Genomic DNA, 8916 nt, shown 5'->3' with positions numbered 1-8916 from the left:
ATTTGAAGGACAGGTCGTATGTACTGTTAGCACAGAAAACGTGAAAGAAAATGTCTATAGGGTTGAGGAATTGCATACCCACAGTATAGAACTAATACTGCAATATTTGTGAAGTTTATTGGTACAGCTGTAATATACCATCAGCTTTCTTCATTTGGAGTAACTGAAATTAGGTAACTAAAAAGGAACTGAAGGTCTTTGCCAAATGTTTCTCTTTAGGAAACACTGGTTTCCAACTAGTTCCATTAAAATCAACATCCATAAAAGTCAGGGAATTAATTTCAGCAATATTTTTGACAATTTTCATTTCAACTTACAATAATAATTATTTTCAGTAAAATTACTTGCATATTTAAACCAGTTTTTAAAACACAGATACATTTCCCCTTATCTGTATTGTACCCATTAGGAACTGGCTTGTATTTATAACAAAAAACTGTGTGTACAGTGAACTTTATGTATTTATTTGTTTCATTTTGTGTCTTTTGGGACAATAGGGTATGCAGGAGTAGCTGTGGGAAAACACACATCAAGCAATATTAAGCCAAGCTTTGTTCTGTAATTTCTCATTTACTCTGGCAGGTTTTGACTGGAGAGGGAGTTGAAATAGCACATAAGACTAAAGGGGATAAATTTCAGCTTTAACTCAGAATTCTCTGACTGTTGGATCTGATCCAGTTTTCTCTGAAATCACTGGAAAAGTTCACATTGATTTCTCTGAGAGCTGGATCAGTCCTTCTTAGACCCTTCAGTTAAATCCCTTGAGACAAATTCTTTGTTCTGCTGGATCTCACAAGTCCCATGGAACTAATGAGTTCAACAGCTGTAGCTAAAGGATAAAGTTTAACTTACGCTATTTTCTTTACATAGTTTTGTTAGGGTTATAACTCCCATTGCCCCTGTGTAAAGGGAAGGAGGGAAAAGCATAAAAGGGAGAGGATATAGTTCATTTTTTATTATGAGGTAAACAAGAGAAAGGCACAACATTTCAGATATAAAGCTCATATTTTGACCTTGAGAACTCAAACACTGTCATCCTACCCTGTATTTTTGAAAATTAATTCAGCAGGGGTTCATTCGTTTCACGCTTCTGACCTTAATTTAACTGTAAATATTTTGCTCATAATTTTGGTGAATGAATTAGTAGATCTGCCTCTACAATATGTTCACAGTATGTAATTGTTCCACATCATACCCAGACATAGCTGAGATCCACCCTGGTAAGCAAAGCCCGTTCTGACCTCTGAGGAACTGTGTCACGCCGCCCATATGTTCATTCCTACTAAGGAGGTCACCCTGCCTTATAGGAAATTTAAAAGGTCCATTAGAAATTGAATTTGAGTAGTTTTAATAAACAAATACTGGGTTTCATGAAGCAAAACTCTGTTTTATAAAATAAAATTATATACTGTAGCAGCATTTGTATGCTTTGTGATGTTCTGTGTATTACCACCAAACTAGTCCCCTTTTAACCTTTACTTTTCTTTGCAATAGCCTACAAAATCCTTTTATCTCTTTTCAGAGCTGCTGATTGCTAAGCAATTATAAGTCTCCCATATTACGTTATTAACTGTCACTGCCATAACCAATAAAAAGGAAATAGCCAAAAGTAATTTTCAATAAGCTTTGAATTTTCAAATTCTATTTTTCATCACGACCTGTGCTCTCCACAGAGGAAAACATACCAGCTCAAGTCAAGGTAGGAAGCTGATCTGACTAAATGGTGTGAGATCTGTTTCTGTTGCAGTAGATTATTTCAGACCTGAACACCAAAAACCATTTCAGAGCTCTGTAGACCTTCCCATTATCTCTGTAATTCCTGCTGACGTTAATCAAAACTGTTGTCCTATTTGCAAAGTACTTAATACCATTTTGATTACCATTCATTTTATTTAGCCTGTGCCATCTGTTTTATTTTATGGTTCTCTTGTGCCCATTGGAAATAGTGTCTCAAATGTTATTCATACAGTGTCCATTTCGATCAGAATATAAATGTATAATAATATTTTGTGTAATGTATAATATATTAATATGCAGTTAAATTCTGAGGAGTTATATTAGAGATTATAAGTGCTTTTTGCTGTAGGACAAGATAGAAAAGTGAAAAAAAACCAGTGAGTTTTCAACCCGATGGATATTTTAGGAAGTTGAACCTGTCCACCTCAAAAATTAGTTCCTCACAGAGACTTTAAATGTCAGGATTATGCTATAAGTATGTTTGTCTAGCTATAGAGAAATTCATAAAAGTAGAAACATTGTACATGAGATTGAATCTTAGAAAGAAAAAAACCTAATAAATTCTGGTTTGAACAGTGCTGGGATCAATGAACTAACAAGCTGCTACATTGGCTAATGCTAAGCAGCTATATTCACTTATATTCTCATTATTATGCTATTACAATTATGCCTTTGAGTGGAAATCTCCAGCCATCTAGGTCAAATTACTGCTACAGTAGTTGACCCAATGCTTCCTTCTGTTACAGCTTTCCAAATAGTTGGTTTAACAGAGAAACAACATAGAGGTGAACAAAGCACACTTTGAGGAAATATAAAGAATATGAAGATACAGAAAATACAAGCACTTGCTGTCACCGAGAACGAGTGGAACATTTAATTCAAGCTTTTTCACAAAGACCTCAGTCACAGAAGAAGGAGATAGTAGGAAACCACTTTGGCAGTAGAAGCACTGGAATATGAATGCTTAGAAGGTCCTACAATAGAGGTAATGATGATAAAAAACTTTGTTGTTCAATATATTTGTCTTGAAGTCAATGCTGACATCTGTAAATAAGGCAAAACAAAATCTCAGTGATGTACCAGTTAGTTAAATAAACATCTGCAGACAGGTCTGAGGCAGTTAGTCTTCAAAAATGTTCTGGCACTTTCTAGTGAGCCTCCTCACTAGTATTTAGGAAATACAAAATTATCCTATTGTTTGGCTGAGCTCAGTAAAGATGTCAACAATTTCAACAGTGCATGAAAAAAGTGTCCAAAATACAACTTTGTGAAAATGCCCAGGAGAAGTCTTTATGAGGAAAAATTACTATTCTGAGGAGCCAGTTCTATCAAAAAAATGAAGCATTACACTTTGCCTGACATAAAATCATGGGATGTCCATCAGAGTTAGCTAAATACAAACAGCAAAACAAGCAGTCATTCCACGCCACAGATTTAAATCATGAGGCATTACTGTGTTCCACCTGCTGTAGAAATGTGCTCAGAAGAGCAATGGGTTCCGTGTTGCTCTCTATTGTTAGATCTGGGGTTTTGCAATTTTGCTTTCTATTTAGGTGCTGGCTCCTCTGGATCAGAGCCAGCCAGCAACTGGCTCACTCCCCCCTCCCACATACATAAGATTAAAAACTGTGTGAAATTTCTTCTCTCTTTCTGGAAAATGTAATCATCAGGGCCCAAAGCCTTGCCATTATGGGAAAATGCAAAGCTGAGTAACTAAGTAGCTCACACTAGAAATATTTTGATTATTAAAAGACCCATTGTTTGGTTCCAGTTCCAAAAGCTGATGCAATATCTGGAAGCATGATATTTCCATTGAACTAGGCATCTCTGCCTGAACCCCAGGTGGCAGAGCTCGTAAGCCACGCTTCATAAAAGATTTTGCTCCTGTGAACTGAGTTCTGCCAACAAGCCTATATAGCCTCTTCCTTGAGGGTACCAACCTTTGTCTCGACAGTTCTTTGCACCTCCCATCCATTTCACATCATTCCAAAACAATCCCCACAGCTGAACTGGCTCCTGCTCCCACCCCAGCACCAACAGAATGACCTCTCCCTCCCAGTTATTCCATGTAGTGACTTGTTGAGCTTCCTTCTTTAGTCATTTGATAGCGTCTGAGGAATGAGGAAAGAGAGAATGTTGCTTTTGACAGCAGCTTACCAGATAAATTAAAAATAAGCAAAGTTTGGCAGGCTTTCTAATGGCTGTGATTTCAAAGATATCTCGTACTCCCTGGGACACAGTAGAGAGTGTCTTTGTTTGTGAAGTGCTCATGATGTGCATGACCCTCATCCTGACGTGCATGACCTTCATCCTGACGTGCATGACTCTCACCATTTTAAGACCTGTGTTGTCTGGACCTGAGAGAAGACTCTGGGGAGTAATTTTCCACTGCCACTTAAATGTAGCCAGGCTGTTGGAAAGGAAGGAATAAGCTATTGTTCTCATTCTTCCTTTTCCCTAATAGATAAAAATGAAAGGTATCAGAATTAGAGCTAGGCAGCAAAAGTAGATTGTGGGACTATAATGGGCAGGAGGATGTGCTGCCATCAAACTGTAATAGAGAATATATTCCTGTCGAATGCTGAACTTTGGAAAATGAACTGTAGCAGTCTGCAAATATGCTGGGTTCTGAATGCTTCAAGGTTAGTGTAAGCGTCAGCTTTAGTGCACTGACCACCTTCCAGTCAGGATAATTACATGCTGCTTACTCAAACAAGCCTACAGTTTCACTTGCACATGGTATTCCTCTCTTCCTATCCTGAAATGCAGTACAGAGCCACTGTGAGTTCATTAATAATAGAGCACTTCAAGAGTAGGCAAACCTCCATTCTGTCATACTGTTTGCAAATTGTCTTAGAGCAATGTAGGTGTATAGAAAATGAACAGCCAGGCACAGTTAGACCCTGGCATTAGTGAACTATTTGAGTGCCAATGACTTTAAGCAAGGTTACTTTGGTTCCTTATACTCCTTAGAAGGTCACTAATTTTACTTTTGCTCTGAATTCTCTTTGTAATCCTGTTTAGGGGTAAACCAGTAATAATCTTGTTCACATGTCTGTGGGATTTTGTGCTGTAACTTTAGAAGTTTTGAATTTCTTCTGCCACGTATTCTGAGAACTAAAGAACAAGGGATTCAGTTTGAGACTAAAGCAACTACATGTTGCTGTTCACACATCCAGTAGGTACCTAAACTCTCATTATAGTTAAAAGCTAACACAATGCTCCACACTGAAGATTAATTTAATTTTTAGGTGAAAAGGCAGCTACAGTCTGCATCTAGGACAGCACAGCAGCTCTGGGTGCTTGGCAATTACACCCACAAGACCTCATCCAGAGAACTCTGTCTGAAAGCAAGTCCAGGTTATTTATTGCTCCTTATTGTCCTCCCACTTTATTCACTGCCGAGCCTTATCTCAGACCTCCTGCACACGTGCAGATGTACTCCTGGACTTGTGGATATTGTACTAGAACAACCCTATGATCTCCTCTGATTCCATCGCAATAGGTCACCTGCAACCCTATAAAGCAGTTGATGAGTACAGAACTGCAGGTTAAGGTGGCCACTGACAGACCTGTGTGTCTCTCCTTTGCTCATAAAGCATTCAGTAATGTTCTGCCACCTCTGTCAGCACCTTTGCACTGTTTTGGTTTGATATGCATGAGGAAGAACCAAAAAATAAGCATAGAAAGTAGAAAAGTAGACAGCAAATAGATGAATAGCAGAAAGTAGAAAGCAAACAGAGAAACGGTGGTGATTATAATGATTATTCTTGATACTACAAATGAGATGTAGGAACAGGGACAGCATAGACAGAGCGTGGCAGGAAGAGTACAGTTAAGTAAAAAGCAAGCTATGCTGTTCTAGGATGTGATGCAAGGAGATCACCTGTCTGCTAAGGTCACCCTTGCTGGGTGTGCTCAGTATGCCAGTGAATATGCCAGGGACTTTTTAACCCTGGGGGGCAGCAAGGATGTGCCGTGTATTGATACACATAGTGATTCCTATAACGTTCCCCTTCAATCTCTGCTAGTGTAAATCATGGCACTGCCCTCCATACTGGCTTGTGTTTTGCATGGTGACAAAACCCACATTCTTCTTTACATCAGGATGGACCCTTTATTTTTCCTTTCCAATGGTGATTTCTACCAACAAGGATAACTCCTTTCTTATTGACTGGAAGTTTAACATGAAAACCATCACATTTCTTACTTTCCTTCAGCAGGGAACTGCTGTGCTTCCAACCTCTGTCATCAGTACATTGCTGGCTGTGGCTCTGGTCTCTTTGGAACCTAAGGGAGAAGGGCAATGAAGAAAAAGATGCACATAAATCATGGCAACTGGCAAACCAGTATTAACATCCTGGCCAGTGCTTTGAATGTGCAGGGTGCCCCAAGGGATGGTGGTATCAGAAGGCAGCTTCTGCACTCAATCCCTCATGCAAAGCACTCTGTAATATATTTCCACCTTAAATTTTTGTGACATGCTGGATAGTTTTGGATGTATAAAATGTTCTCCAATCTCATTGCCTCTTTTACACAATGCAAAGACTACAATCTCTTTGGATCTTTTAGAATAATTTCATCTCTAGCTGAGAAAATATATACGTATTTCTATATTTTATACAGTTATTTAACTTATAAAATGAGACTGGGGTTAAATAACCCTACTATATTGATATGGTTACACTGCACTGTTTCTGTTAAAATTCAGTTGCATGTGAGTTTACTTCTGTGTTTACCCAAGCACAGACAGAGCAGTTCCTCATGAGAAAAACTCAGCATTATAGAAACAATTTGTTGTACTGATTACCCTCTGCCAACTTAGTGGAGGGAAGCCTAGGATGTGTTGACACTATTTTTTGTTCATCAAGCTCTGGGCATAAATAAAAGTTAGTATCACTGAAAATCAATTAAGAAGACAACACAGTTTATTTGACTCAGGATAAACTCAGAGTTTTGTTTGACTTCTTCCTAAGATAATAGTCTACTCCTACAGGCTCCCAAATGGAGAAATCAAAAATCACAGCTGCAAATTCAGTAACTAGCCTCCAAAGAGAAGATGTGTGCCCCCCTAGAGAATGATCAGCATCTGGCATTAGAGCTTTGGTTGTTCTCTTTTACCCTGGAAATTGTAAGCAAAGTGGAGAGGCATAAATTCAAGTTCTGGATATTAATCAGTAAAATGACATTCTTTCCAAACACTTGTCTATTTTTGCATGTCAGTCTGAACTCAGATCTAGTCTGAGATGGGCCAGCATGAAAGTCAACATTTCAAGTCAATTTTCATGTATAATGAAGATGATTCTTTAGCAGAGATTCCCAGACACTACCTCTGGTTTGTGGAGAACTGTGGCAATCAGGCGGGAAAGATCTTCCTCCTGCAACCAAAACCAGACACGGCTGAATCCAGAGCATTACAGATTACCTGGCTTACTGTGCATCTTCCTGTGAACTGTGGTAGAAAATGGGCTATTTGAACATACAGTAGTCCCCCAAGTCTTTCCACAGAATAGCTCTTTGCTCCTTTCTTGCTGACACAACTATGAGTTCACTGTAAATTGCTTTCAAACTACTTTATCAATTGGTTTTGCAAATGGAAGTTGTAGGGATATAAAGCTATCACTTGGCTTTGTACCGCTGTGTTAGATTAGCACCTATAAAAACTTGTGTAGCTCTCAGTAAGAAGCAGCATCTCTGTTCTATTAGAAATAACCAATGAAATCATGAAAAGGACCTTTTTCAACAGACACTAGGAGAAGAAGCTCAGTTGTTTGCCTTTTCCCTTGTCAGTGTGGTAATAAATGGCACATACAGGCCAGGATTCAGCGCTGTCTTCACCCCATGACCTATTTAATTCTGATGACAAATGCCTCATGAAGTTATATAGCAGAGAAAAAAGAGATATTTATTCTAATATATCTATCTATCTATATATATATATTGCTTCCTATTAATATCCTGCAGCTAATCCTCCTGGCTTCAGTTCAGCAAAGCCCTTAAAAAGGAGATTATTTAAAGTTAACTCGTTCCCTGAGACAGTATTTGCAGCAGCCGGTGATTCATGGATCTCACGGGTGAGCATCAAAGCCAGACCATGTCGAGCAACACACGTTCTGGGTATATTCACCATCTTCCCACTCAAATTAAACTTCAGCAAAGTAGGAATTTGTAAATGTTTACTTCATTGCTTTAGATTTGACTAATAATCTAACCCTCCTGACCTGAAAAAGTATGAAATCACTGTACTGGCCACATCTCTATCACAGCCCACAGAAGAACAGAGCCTCTAAATGTCAGGCAATCTGGTTTTTTCCCCTGGTGAGGCTGCTCTGTGATGTTACTGTGAGTGACCTGTCCTATCTCTCAGAACAAAATGTGTTTCAGTTGAAAATATACCCTGACACCTGTAAAGGAAGATGACTGCAGATTTTTTTAAAGGAAAAAAAAAGTGAAATCATGACCCGAGGAACAAACAACAAGCATGACTCTCTACAGACTGTAATTTTAAAGAAAAACAAACAAACACAAAATAAAGCTTTACTGCTAAAAGACACAGCATAAAAATATTTTACAAAATTTTGTGCAAATTTTTAGTTGGCAATGGTGCCATTTAGCAGTCTGTTCCAGCAGCCAAGGCAATGCATGCAAGTCATTTTCTGTTTATCTGAGGCATGTATTTACCAGGTGAAGCTTCCTCTTCACTTAATCATTACAATGACAAGGTTTACAATTCTCAGGCTCAAATTTACGGCCATCCAGAAGCTGCACAATGACAGGTGATTACAGAAACCTTCTTGGCAACATGCCATGGCAGGGCTGTGTGTGCTAGATAGATCTGGGACTGGGGAGTGTCCCTGGCCCCTTTCATCCATCCCACCCAGGCTTCTCATGCCTTTCAGTGGTCTACCTGGGACTCACTGGCAAGCTGCACAGTATTGATTTTGAAGCGCCTCTACCTGTACAAACTTGGACTTCATTATTAAAGAACGGGATGCCACAGACCCTCAGAATGAATATTCCATTGTAATTTGTAATGAAAGAAGTCAAATGCTCTAGCCAGGCAGATGCCAGCTTTCTGGCTGTGGTGGTAATAGGGTGACCATTCCCGTTGCCTCTGGAAATTTTCTCAAGTCCAGATACCAGCACTAAGGCCCAAATTCAAATCCCTTTGAAACCAGT

This window comes from Harpia harpyja, chromosome 5 (genome assembly GCF_026419915.1).
Source record: "Harpia harpyja isolate bHarHar1 chromosome 5, bHarHar1 primary haplotype, whole genome shotgun sequence".
Classification (NCBI taxonomy): Eukaryota; Metazoa; Chordata; class Aves; order Accipitriformes; family Accipitridae; genus Harpia; species Harpia harpyja.
The sequence above is the reverse complement of the archived record's forward strand: the minus strand, read 5'-3'. Positions refer to the sequence as shown.